Source organism: Tupaia chinensis, unplaced genomic scaffold, assembly GCF_000334495.1.
Source record: "Tupaia chinensis unplaced genomic scaffold, TupChi_1.0 Scaffold000141_1, whole genome shotgun sequence".
NCBI lineage: Eukaryota > Metazoa > Chordata > Mammalia > Scandentia > Tupaiidae > Tupaia > Tupaia belangeri.
The window spans coordinates 2,015,298-2,028,252 of NW_006159611.1; the positions used below are offsets into that span (position 1 = coordinate 2,015,298).

At 45.7% G+C, this 12,955-nt stretch overlaps 1 long non-coding RNA gene across 2 annotated transcripts in view; it reads left to right on the top strand.

Annotated features, from left to right (window-relative positions):
• Positions 1-12,955, top strand: part of LOC102495128 (uncharacterized) — a 448,830-nt gene that overhangs the window by 190,716 nt on the left and 245,159 nt on the right. For both annotated transcript variants that reach the window (XR_334057.3, XR_003548844.1), the window contains one exon: positions 7,975-8,275. This is a non-coding gene — a long non-coding RNA (uncharacterized LOC102495128). The remainder of the gene's footprint in view (positions 1-7,974; positions 8,276-12,955) is intronic.

The window sequence follows — 12,955 nt, forward strand, 5'->3', positions numbered from 1 at the left end:
AGAGCGGTTTTGAAAATGCTGTTTTGTATTATTCAAACTTGAGAAGTTTTTCATTAAATATTAAAGCTAGAAATGGTCAACATCAGTTATATTCCAAGGAACTCTTTCATGAGTTGGTATCTGTGCAATTTGTTGTTGTCCTTTGGCATAAGAGACAGTAAAGACAGTTCCCTAAGGCTGGTCTTCCCTGCAGCAAAGTAGGCTTGGCCTGAGGACGGGCTGAGGGAATGAGGCTGGCCGCTGGCTGGCACCTGAGAATGGCACCGATTTAGTATGAGATCGCCAGTGTCTGTGTCCCCAGGTTAACTGCTTAGTTAGTTTGAGGTTGGCTTGGGGTTGCAGGTTCAAGGGTTAGTTGTAAAAGCCGTTGGACATTTGTTGAATGAAATATTTCGGGAGAAAACAGCATTTAGGCTGGTCACATCAGGAGGAATAAGATACCTGGTAAAATAGTTTTAATCATTATCATCTTGATACATAAGGGCAAAATAGCTTTTAGAAGGGATGTTTCCATTTGATTGATCAAGTATTATTCTGTTTTGGCAGAATATTTGCTATCTCTAAGTAAAGGAGGGGAAAATGTCATTAAGACATTTATGTGCATTAGAACTGTGGAAGATTTGCAGTCATAGATTAAAAAAAAGGATAGAGATTTGAGTAAATTGTATTGAAATCACTTAGACTTCCCTGTGCCTGTATGAAGAATACCAGATCTGAAGCATTTTCAAGTAAATGCATGAAGTATTATTTAATCAATTATTTTGCTAGAAGAGGAGACCAAAACTGTTTTGGATAGTGTTTCTGTCCTTCAGTCACTTAAGGTTTTGTTTGTTTTCAAAGACTGCATTCCCCCTCTATCCGTGGATGCATTTCAAGCTCTTATCACCTAAGTGTGGGCAAAACCACAGCTTGATTGAACTTGAGATTCAATATTGGCCCTTTACCGACAATGCTTGAATTTTGAGTAACAGTTGTGCAACGTGATAGACATAGGCTAGCTTTGCTAAGAAGAGAGGATAAAGAGAAAGATCACTTGAAATATTAGAAAAATAATCATTTTGACTTTTTCCAGAGAAAAAAGACCCAGACGAGACTTGGCTCTAGTTCATCAGGCACTCATGTCTCTCCACAGTTGGTCAGCTCCTCTGTATGTGGCATTTAAACCGTGGGTCGTTTCAAGTCAACAAATGGACAGCAAATGTTTGGCCATCTCACTGGTGTCAAGCCTGGCAGATCGGCAATTCTAGGAAGACACCAAACGCATAAACAAGTGGGCACGAAGCCGGTCTGCAGCTGCTGGTCTGTCCCGAGCACAGAAGGGGCCGCCTTATGTCCCGGTCTGCTCTTAGCCCGGATCAGGAAGTGTGAGCCCACGATTTATAGACTTAGGGCTCTGGGGTGACAAGTTGCCTCTTTGAACTGTTCAGCTCTAAGAACTTATTATCCATCTGAACAGAGAGATAGAGACGTGTTTATGCTTCTCTGCATAATGATAATGTTAAACTTTCTTTTTATTGTCAGAGGTAGTGTTCCGTCACCAGAGAGAGAGAGAGAGAGAGAGAGAGAGAGAGTATGCAGTCCCCAGGGGGCGCTGTCATATGCAATCCTTCTCCCTCCATTTCTCCATGCTATTATGATTTTGGGCACATGTGCACATGCATCTGGGGCGTTTTACAAACCACCGGGGCCAAGACCAAACCTCTGTGGGCTCTGTGGATCCGGCTCCCTCTGCACGGAGCTTAGGCATGGTGGAGGTGGAGGAGGGCCCTACATATACTTCTTGAGTTATTCACAACATTGATGGTGGGCTTAAAAATAACAAAAAGTGTAGTCTTCAAAAGGTCATGGAAAGTATGTATTATAAAAAAACTATGTGTGGATTTGGAATTTTTTTCTACCAAAAAGAACTCGTACTTTAATTCCGTTTTATCATGAAGTTTTTGAAGTGCCATGAACGTGTGTGTTTGTATGTCTTTTGGGTATTAGTAGAGAATCCTCATCAGTGTACCGTGGTGATTTTCAGAAGAGGTTCACTTCCCTGGTAAGCCACTTCTCTGTCGGTCTCTGGCACTCAGGGCTCCCAGAGCTGCACTAGTTTTCTAGCCTGAGCGTACCCGAACCTGAGTAATGCCCTCCGGGTTGTAGGAAAAGAGAAAACTCTGTCCTTGCTCTGTCCCACCCCAACACCAATCCTGCTTTGTATCTGTACAATTTTTCTCTTCCCCTCGCTCCCAAATATCCTCTTGAAAGTTTCAAAGTTAAAGGTTTAGGGGCCAGGAGATGGTATGGTGGTTAAGGCACTGGATTCCCACATGGTTGAAAACATGGTTTGAGTCCTGGACCTGTGGCTTGAAAATCACGCCAGGAGTGTGTATGTGTGTGTGTCTGTGTGTGTGTGAGAGAGAGAGAGAGAAAGAGTCAGCGTGTGCACGCGAGAGACAGAGAGAGAGAGAGAGAGAGAGGAGAGAAGAGAGTGACAGAGCCCAAAATCCTGAGAGAGGAGAATGGAGAAGGGATTGTGGCTTGGTCATCCCTGCTGGAAGTTAATTTCTCACTTTCCCTCTCTCTGTCTCTCTCTTTGCACCCTATGGCAAAAAAACAAACAAACAAACAAAAAAAAAATGCAGCTGCTGGTCTGTCCCGAGCACAGAAGGGGCCGCCTTATGTCCCGGTCTGCTCTTAGCCCGGATCAGGAAGTGTGAGCCCACGATTTATAGACTTAGGGCTCTGGGGTGACAAGTTGCCTCTTTGAACTGTTCAGCTCTAAGAACTTATTATCCATCTGAACAGAGAGATAGAGACGTGTTTATGCTTCTCTGCATAATGATAATGTTAAACTTTCTTTTTATTGTCAGAGGTAGTGTTCCGTCACCAGAGAGAGAGAGTGAGAGAGAGTATGCAGTCCCCAGGGGGCGCTGTCATATGCAATCCTTCTCCCTCCATTTCTCCATGCTATTATGATTTTGGGCACATGTGCACATGCATCTGGGGCGTTTTACAAACCACCGGGGCCAAGACCAAACCTCTGTGGGCTCTGTGGATCCGGCTCCCTCTGCACGGAGCTTAGGCATGGTGGAGGTGGAGGAGGGCCCTACATATACTTCTTGAGTTATTCACAACATTGATGGTGGGCTTAAAAATAACAAAAAGTGTAGTCTTCAAAAGGTCATGGAAAGTATGTATTATAAAAAACTATGTGTGGATTTGGAATTTTTTTCTACCAAAAAGAACTCGTACTTTAATTCCGTTTTATCATGAAGTTTTTGAAGTGCCATGAACGTGTGTGTTTGTATGTCTTTTGGGTATTAGTAGAGAATCCTCATCAGTGTACCGTGGTGATTTTCAGAAGAGGTTCACTTCCCTGGTAAGCCACTTCTCTGTCGGTCTCTGGCACTCAGGGCTCCCAGAGCTGCACTAGTTTTCTAGCCTGAGCGTACCCGAACCTGAGTAATGCCCTCCGGGTTGTAGGAAAAGAGAAAACTCTGTCCTTGCTCTGTCCCACCCCAACACCAATCCTGTTTTGTATCTGTACAATTTTTCTCTTCCCCTCGCTCCCAAATATCCTCTTGAAAGTTTCAAAGTTAAAGGTTTAGGGGCCAGGAGATGGTATGGTGGTTAAGGCACTGGATTCCCACGTGACCAAACACAGTTTGAGTCCTGGACCCGGTATCTTGAAAATCACACTGGGCATGTGTGTGTGTATGCCCAAAATCCTGAGAGGAGAATGGAGGAGAGGGGCCTGCGCTGTGACATCCCTCATGGGGGGATTAGTCATTTTACCTCTCTCTCTAGCAAGTGCACGCACCCTATGGCAAAAACCTCTTTTTTTTTTTTTTAAAAAAAAAAAGGCTTTATGCTTTGGAAGATTAGCACTTTCTAACTGGAATTTAATATCTATGGCTTATTCTTCAGTGCTGAACTTGACAGAGGAAGCATTTCCCGGTAAATCAATTAAACCCGTTTTGTATCTTGCGACAACTAATGAAGTGGCAAGGAGAGACTTCTGCTCTCACTGATCCTCCGACTGCTTTTGATGAAAAGAAACTGGTAAACCACTTGGTCTAGAAGTCTTCATTTCTGCGATCCCATGGTGTCCGGAGATCATTTCAATGGATATATTATTTATACAGGGAAACTAAACCTAAATCTCAAACCACCATTTGTGAAGCCCACGAGCTCCTGGGCTGTCATTTTGGTTGCACACGCAGAGCTCCGTTTCTGGTGGCGTTCCGAGAGCAGCGAGTTCACTCTGAGCGCAGCGACTGTGCGTCTGGTGGGGGTTCATCTTAAAGGCTCTTCTCGCCATGCACGTCTCTTCATACCGTCACGATTGTCAGAGCTCTTGGCCTCTGCAAGGCCTCCCCCGACTCGGGTGGCCGTGTCGTACTCGTCAGAAGCCATGCCCACGTCCGATCACGCCCCGCACCGCTCTGGTGGCGTCAGTGCCGTCCCTTGCCCGCACGTATGAGTCAGTGTGTATTTCACAATCTGAAATACGAGCGGACTAACCACCATGGAAGGACTTGTCCTTATTTTGGTTTCTGTCCTGCCCCAATTTTAAGTTTTTGAATTGAAATCTAGCATTTTACTCCTACTTTTAACTCTCTGCCTTTTAATTTGGGCTGCCAAATACGGCAACGTTAGTCAGGTGGCCAAGAGACGCTTTCTGACCTCAGTGTGGTTTAGTGGAATTACGTTAAAGAGGGCGAGAGCGGCCGGATTTGCTGACTCGGGATAGCACGAGCCCTTGAGATTTCCCACAGATGGTGTTTGCAGTCTGACATGCAGCGAGCCAAATCTTTGAGCCGACCGTCTTCCCTGGACTCACATTTGAGCGACCCTGAAATCGGAAGCCGGATCGATCGCTGCGGGTTACCCTTGGGACACTTGGTGCCTGAGGGGCACCGGCCTGCGTGTTTATACTGCATCATTCACGAGTCCAGAAAGCACGTGCTCCTGAGCCGACGGTGGTCAGGGAGGTGTTGACCAAGATCGGGTTCTTTCCATTTGAAAACACCATGGCTTTGACTTAACAAATAACATTGTGGGGTGCAAGGGGAGGGAATATTTGACAGATGGGAAAAGGAAAGGTTCTCTGTTTTTTTTTTTTTTTTTTTAGTATTTGACAGATGGGAAAGGAAAGGTTCCCTGTTTTTTTGTTTTTAATATATAGTATACATCATGGTGGGGACTTTATATAAAATGTAAAATAGATAAAAACAAAAGAAAAAATAAGGAAAAAATAAAAGATAGAAGGCCCGTATACCATTCGCTTGATCTTGAGTTCCGTAGCGATGTCATTCAACTGAAGCGCCCGCTAGTTCACTGCTGTTAGTCTTCTGTTGTCCCGGCCCTCGCCTTCAGCTTAACGATTGGGCTGCCAGGAGAGTCACAACACATTTTCACATAGAAAAACATAGAAAAAAATACATTCTGTCTTTTTCTACAGCCCAATTTTTGTTTGGTTTAAAAAAAATTAGTGGGATGATGTTTAAGGCGCTGGACTCCCACATGACGAGCCATGGTTCAAGTCCCAAACCTGGCGGCTTGCTTTCTCACTTTCTCACACGTCTCTTTTCTTTTTGTCTCTCTCTGATGAGCACATGTGCCCTGGAGCAAATATTTAATAATAATAAATAAAACTAAATATTTTTTAAAAGAGATTTTTGCTATGGGGCTCATGTGCTCATGGGAGAGACAGAAAGTGAGAAATTACCCCACCTCACCCCCCAGGGAGGTGCCATGCCACGATCCTTTCTCCTCCATTCTCTTGGAATTTTGGGCATGCATGCACACATGCCCGGTGTACATTTTAAGCCACCCAGACCAGGACTTGAACTGTGGTTGACTATGTAGGTGTCCAGTGACGTAACCATTATGCCATTTGTTGGTCCCTAAATAAGTCTTGGAAAATATAGAAATGAGAAATTTAGTTTCCTGTTCAGTTTTTCTAAAGTATTTAATTGACAAATAAAGATGGAATATATTAAAAGTGTACAACGTGAAAAAATAAAACTGTTGTTCGAAAAGTAACCCATGGCACTGGTAAGGCTGAAGCAACAGCAGGAGCCCAGGTCGTGTGGGGAGCATTGCGGGCCCTTAGTTAGGGACCTACTAACCCAAGTACTGTAATATGGGTGGTGGACATTATTTAGCACAAGCCTTTTGAAGAGCGTAGTTTTGTTTGCGTTTGTATCCAGGCTAAGGCCTCATTATTAATGTGTTTTTATAGCATAGCCCTAATGTCAAAGGAGATGCATTTGTTCTAATGTAATGTTGATGGATCTGGGTGAGAGAATCGTGTGTTGGAAAGTTGACCAGACCGCAGCTCATTGACATGCAGTCAGAGAGCCTTTGGCCTACAGTGTAGGGTGGGTAATCTTATTAGAAAACCCTTCAAAATCAATAATAATAATAAAAAAAACCCTTAAAAGTGTGGTAGCATCAAGTTCATTCTTTAAAAAAGAAATCTATTTTCAATTGCATTACTCTATTTAAATGGACCGCAATGGTTTTCATTTTTTAAAAAATACTTTTATCGTATGTCTATATTCACAGCTGTCAAAAATATGTGTGATCCTTTGTCTTACAAACCCATCCATCTCCTCGGCCATCTCAGAGTCTAATCCTTGAGGCAGCCATTTTGCTGAAGCGTGGCGAAAGAAGAGACCTGTCAGTCCAGGCCGGTTCTTGCTGAAAAATGATCACTTCTTTACCCAGTGTGAACTTGACTTCCAAATTTTTGAATGGTGTAAAATTAAGGTCAGAGTGTCAAATGCAAAACCTAAATCTTGCAGGCAGAACCCTCATTAGCATGCACTCATCAATCTTTCGCATGTGGGAGCTGGGAGACCCGTCCTCCCGGCTGATACTGGACTGGAAGTCAATGCAGGGCTGCACACCGGCCCGGTGAAGGGCTGCCGATCCTCGCCGTGCCCACGCCTCACAAACAGGTAGTGAGAAGTGCAGGGGCTGTGTTCTGTCATTGGCCTTGTCCTGTTGGCTGTTGGGTGTTGCTTGGCAAGAGGGTGGCGATGTCTTGTCTCCCAGCTAGGGAGGTTTTAACGGCACCGCAGAGTACTAAGCTTGCACTGCAGTTCCTGCCCGTCCTCCACGGGACCCACGGTAATAAAGCGGTCGTGCGTCCTGTACGAAAATCCACCCAAATGTCCGCGATTCTCATGAACCTGATAACAGCTTGCGTGCTTTGATAATCAGAATGAAAGAAGACTCCTTGACTATTGAAAGCTTCTCTCCTTATTCACCATGTAGTATGGGGCCAGGTAGTGGCACTGAAGTGATGCCTCTGGGACTAGTGGAAAAAGTCCCAGGTTCATGCCCAGAACCTCCTGGAGCACCCAGGTGTGTGTGTGCGTGAGTGTGTGCCTGTGGCCCCGGCTGCTAGATGGCGAGTGGATTGCAGCGTGAAGACCTTGTGGAGACCTCCGTCCCTCTCTTTCTCTCTTTCTCTCATGGAAGAAATACGTCAACTTTTAAAAATGTAGTAAATGGGGTGACCTCAAATATTGTTCTTTAGGGTTGACAGTATGTTTCCATGCCTAACCACTTCTCTGGAAAGATAGAGGAGCTCTTTTATATAATTTCGTAGCTTCTAAACTATACGCTGGCTTGTGTTTATGCACTGCAGAGTTTACGAGAAGAAAGCGAGCCTAACAGTAGGGCTGATTTCACTAATTAAAGTCATGCCCAAGTGGGTTAACATGATATAGACATTTGGTTTTAATAGAGCTGCAGAAGGGTACCGAGTCCTGAAATGTCCTGTTTGGAAAGCTTTGCTCTATAAAACGCACCTCTACCACGGCCGATGGCCCTCAGTTAGGATGATGTACCTGCCGATTGGTGTGGGGGCAGACACAGCTCTCTCGTGTCCAAGCAGTAGTATTTGTAACGTATTAGGATGCTTCTCTCTGGGCCTGGCATTTCTGAGTACCTGTCTTCTCGGTCCTGTTTCAGGTGTGACTCGTGACAGTCCAGCGAAAGCTGGTGATTTATGACTGTCGAGGACGTCCGCGGGCATGATTAAGGGCGCCAAGATTTACTTCCTTCCTTCTCCAGCGGGTTACCTGCGGGGAGTGAGTCATCCCATAATTTATAACGCTGCGGACCCTTTGTCAGGAGACCGGGAAGAGAAAACTCAGAAAACGCCACCTGGGAGATCATGACATCTGGCACTCTGGACATACTTCTGAGGAGCAAGCAGGAGTCTGCAGAATTTTCCTGGTTTCTTTTATTCAAGGAAATGTTCATTAAAAAGGTTAGTATGGCAATCCTGGTAACCAAATATCGGGACTCTGTTACATGTTAGTCATCTTTTCTCCCATGCTTTGTTTCCGGACATTTTTAAGGTTGTTGGGACCAGAGAAACTTTGTATGGGCTAATTATAGAACTCTCTTTCTTTCTCCAAGGCCAAAGAATACTCAAGTCTTAGGTGTGTAATGCCAAGCTCGTACCTTTTTTTGGTAGTGTGTGGGGATGCAAGTAGCGCTTACCTAGAATTACTGGCCTCTGTTTCTTAGAATCGTCAAGTTGATTTATGTATTTTATTCCAGTTTTGAGGTGACGAAATGGGGAATGAGGTGGACAAAGAGTTTTTGGGGTGTGTGTGTGCACGTGTGCGCACATGTGTGTATTTAAGGGAAAAGGATACATTTAACTTACCCTGGACAGGATCTTATCCATAGACTTTGACGTTGCAAGCACATACAGGCTAGTGGAGCAGTGCACTTGATAAAATGCAGATAGTTCGTTTTATCACCAGCGAATCTAGACAAGGGCTTCTGAGCTTTGTATATTTTTATGCTTTGAGGAAACGGCCGGGTACAGTCGGCAGAAACAAACCACCCTAAATGTGTGTCGTGTTGGCATGACTTGTGGCTTGGAGGTGGCAGGGCATCATCCAGCGTGACGGGGTCTCTGACTTGTGGCTGTTGGTAACGCTAGGTTCAGGCAGTTGGGTAGCACACGTGGGCTTCACGTTCAAAGCCTTCATTTCACTTTCCACTTTTGAATGTCTTTGCAGTGGACAGTCGTTGCCTCACACCCGAGATCGTTTAGATGAAATGGGAACAGTTCCCAGTGCTTGCTTTGTTCCCATCTGCTCTCGGTGGCTAAAACGTTCCCATCAATTTGTAACTGGTACCCTTTTGAACTGACCCTCGGGTTCATGATATGTAAATATTGAGGGCCTTGAGATTTTCTGGTATGCGCTCAGTCCAGGAAGCACAGAATCTCTAGGTAGCCAAATGCAGGTGGACAAGTGGGAGGCTTGTGAGCTTCAGGCGCTCACTGGGCCCCATAATTCATGGGGGCCCGGCCAGAACACCATGTCTGGATTTTGTGCAGGGAGAACGTCTCACTGGCAAAGGAATCCTCACGTTTAGATCCTCCAGGAGTTTTGTTTTGTTTTGTTTTTAAGAGAGGTTTTGCTCTAGGGCATGTGCACTCACCAGAGAGACAGAAACAGACAGAAAGCAAGACATTACCCCACCCTGGGGGCATGGCCACACCACAATCCCTTCTCTCCTCCTTCCGGGATTTTGAGGCATGCACGCACATGCACCTGGCGTGCGTTTTAAGCCATCAGGTCCGGGATTTGAACCACGGCTGACTACGTGGGAGTCCCCCATGTAAGCGTTACTCCATCTGCTTGTCTGTCCTCCAGTTTTACAGCCAGGTCTCACTGCTGAGCTGGTGTTACTCTGGCCTTGCAAGACGTTTTCCAGGGCAAGCAGCATGCGAGCCTCTCTCATCCCCTTTGAGATAAAGAACTCCAGCAGGCCTTTTTCACCTGGGAGAAACGACAGAGCAGGGGCAGGGGCAGAGTCCCCAGGTTCAAGTCTGTGTGTGTCACTTCCTAGCAATGCCACAGACTGTAGGCAAATTAGTTAACCTCTCCCAGCCTCAGATTCCTCAGCTGTCAAATGGGGACAGTACCTTTCTTTTCTTTTCCGTTCTTTTAAAACAATTAAAAGAGAGCTATCCAGTTGTGATTAGCACTTCAAGAAAGATTTCTTAGAAGTTGTCCACTGACTAGCTTGCAGGTACCCTGTGTCTACAGAGACTAACCCACAAGGCTGCTAATGTTACAGCTTAAGACAATCTGGTTGGAGGTCCTCTCTCCCAGGGGTACTCAGTGAAGTGAAAGTATTTGGGAGAAAGAAGACTAGAGCACTGGTATGGCAGAATGGTTTAACAAGTTGAATTTGCCAATTTCCCCCCCTATTTATTTTATTATATTTGATACTATTTTTAAAGCTTGCTATAGGGCACATATGCTAACCAGAGAGAGACAGAGAAGAGGGAAGGAGGGCAAGAGGAAAAGTGAGAAAGCAAGTCACCCAGTCTGGGACTTGAACTGGAGTCTGCCATGTGGGAGTCCAGCACCCCAACCACCACGCCACCTGCTGGCCCTTTGACACTGGATATAAAGTCTTTTTTCCCCTTTTATATAATGTGTGTATTAGAAACGAGCGTCTCAGAACTTGCTTCATTACGTTGTGGCGCACTGTTGCTGGCCCTCGTTTCTACAGTCACCGTGCTGCAGTCTTAGCTGCCCGTCCACCCCACAGGGTTTATTATTGCTCTTGAGCTGATGGAATTGCTGTCCCGCTGTGGGTACTTTTTTCATGAAGAAGTATGGGCACCGGAAGATGGAACTTACCCGTCTGTCTGCTGAAGCATTTGTACGTGTGTTACCTGAGAGCTTAGACGCACCGCTGAGAGACAGGATGTAAAATGCAGAGGAAAGTGAAAAACTGAAAATAAAATAACATGATGGAAATGACAGGAGCCTCTTTGCAAAGCATACGTAAACTATTCTTCAAAGCAGGCTTAATAGCCGGTAGCAAAACCATCACTCTCGTCTGTAAGAGACCGAGCCCGGTCCACAAAGTTGGAACCGACGTGCCAGTCTGGACATTTTCCAGGGAAGTCAAGCAGAACAGGCCTCCAGATCTGAACTTCAGGGACAATCCATTTTCCAAACTTCCTACATTGATCGTGAGCTGTCCGTGTTTGATGGGTAGATCCTGAAACATTAACTGATTAAATTCTCCAGAGTGACATGGCATCATAGTGCCCTCCACTCTTCTGAGCATCTAAATTTGTGCATTGACACTCGGGACATTTGCTAAATGAGGTGTGGAGAGAGAAGAGGGGAGCATTTTGGCATTAGCTTGTCTTTCCTAAGGAGAGTCAGCAGAAAGACATTGAATTCAATTGAAATTTTATTTATGGATTGCCTGCATGTTAGACTGCACCTAATAAACTATGCAGTGCCTTAAAAACACCCCCTCTGCCTCACTCACCTTTTCTAGTCTTCACGGATGCAGGCATGCTCTGTGCCCGCACAGAAGGAATGCTCTGTGCCCGCACAGAGGGACGAGTTCAGGTCTCTGTCACACTGCTGTGCTCCCTGCTAGCTGCTCTGTGGTTTGCACTCGTGGGCATTTACATCTTTCAAATCCATCTTTGATGAGAGAAGTGATTTCTCCCCATGTCAGATTTTTTTTTTTTTTTTTTTTTACATCCTCTGGGTGTGAGTTTAAGCCGCCAGGTTTGGGACTTGACCCGCGATCGACTACATGGGAGTCCAGCCACATAGCCATTACGCTAACTGCTGGTCCCCATATCAGCTGTTCTGATGTGTGTTTGTTTGTGTAGTGACCCCTGCTTCCAGGCACGAGTGCTTCCTCCCAGCCTTTTCAGTCATGCTAAGAGTGGGGTCTGCTCTTCCTGGAACTGTGTTCCTGCATACCTGCAGGTTACTACCTGGTGAGGATTTGGGTGGTGGACTAGAGAGGTCAACAACGGAAGGCCAGGCCCAGAGAGGTGAAGAAATTGCCCGAGGTCATGCTGTCAGCAAATGCCAGGAGAGCCCCCCATCGGCGTGGCTTCAGTCTCCTCTCCAGGGCACGCTGAGAGGTGTGCGGCGGAGTCCGGGGCTGTTCCTGGTCCATGGAGCCAATGACGGGGAACTGAAAGGAGTTTCAGGAGAGAAACGAGAATCAGGCTTTGGGACAGGGTTTGTTTGAGGTTACAGTCAAGGGGTGCCCTTTGAATATCGTTCCCCGACATAAGAGAAAACGAAGAACAACTGTTACTTGATTTTGCAGAACTGCTCACCCTTTGCTGAAACCATGTAACCACGAATTTTAGCCATCTTCAGGTAACTCAGCATACTGGAGTGTGGGCAATTTCTGGTTTTACCTTCGTGCCTGCTTTGCTTTGTGCTACCTTTTGTTTTGCTAAAAATGAGCTAAAAGAGAAAGCAAGGGAGACACTTTCCAGATATGGTAACTCTGGAAATCTCAAGTGAAACCTCTGGCTCTCATCCCAGGATGAAGTCCTGACGTGGGACATTAGTTGGGTTTCTGGTGGCATGTCCACTGAGTACATGACACGCTGCCACGAGTCCGTTCTTCAAAGCAGGCTTAATAGCCGGTAGCAAAACCATCACTCTCGTCTGTAAGAGACCGAGCCCGGTCCACAAAGTTGGAACCGACGTGCCAGTCTGGACATTTTCCAGGGAAGTCAAGCAGAACAGGCCTCCAGATCTGAACTTCAGGGACAATCCATTTTCCAAACTTCCTACATTGATCGTGAGCTGTCCGTGTTTGATGGGTAGATCCTGAAACATTAACTGATTAAATTCTCCAGAGTGACATGGCATCATAGTGCCCTCCACTCTTCTGAGCATCTAAATTTGTGCATTGACACTCGGGACATTTGCTAAATGAGGTGTGGAGAGAGAAGAGGGGAGCATTTTGGCATTAGCTTGTCTTTCCTAAGGAGAGTCAGCAGAAAGACATTGAATTCAATTGAAATTTTATTTATGGATTGCCTGCATGTTAGACTGCACCTAATAAACTATGCAGTGCCTTAAAAACACCCCCTCTGCCTCACTCACCTTTTCTAGTCTTCACGGATGGAGGA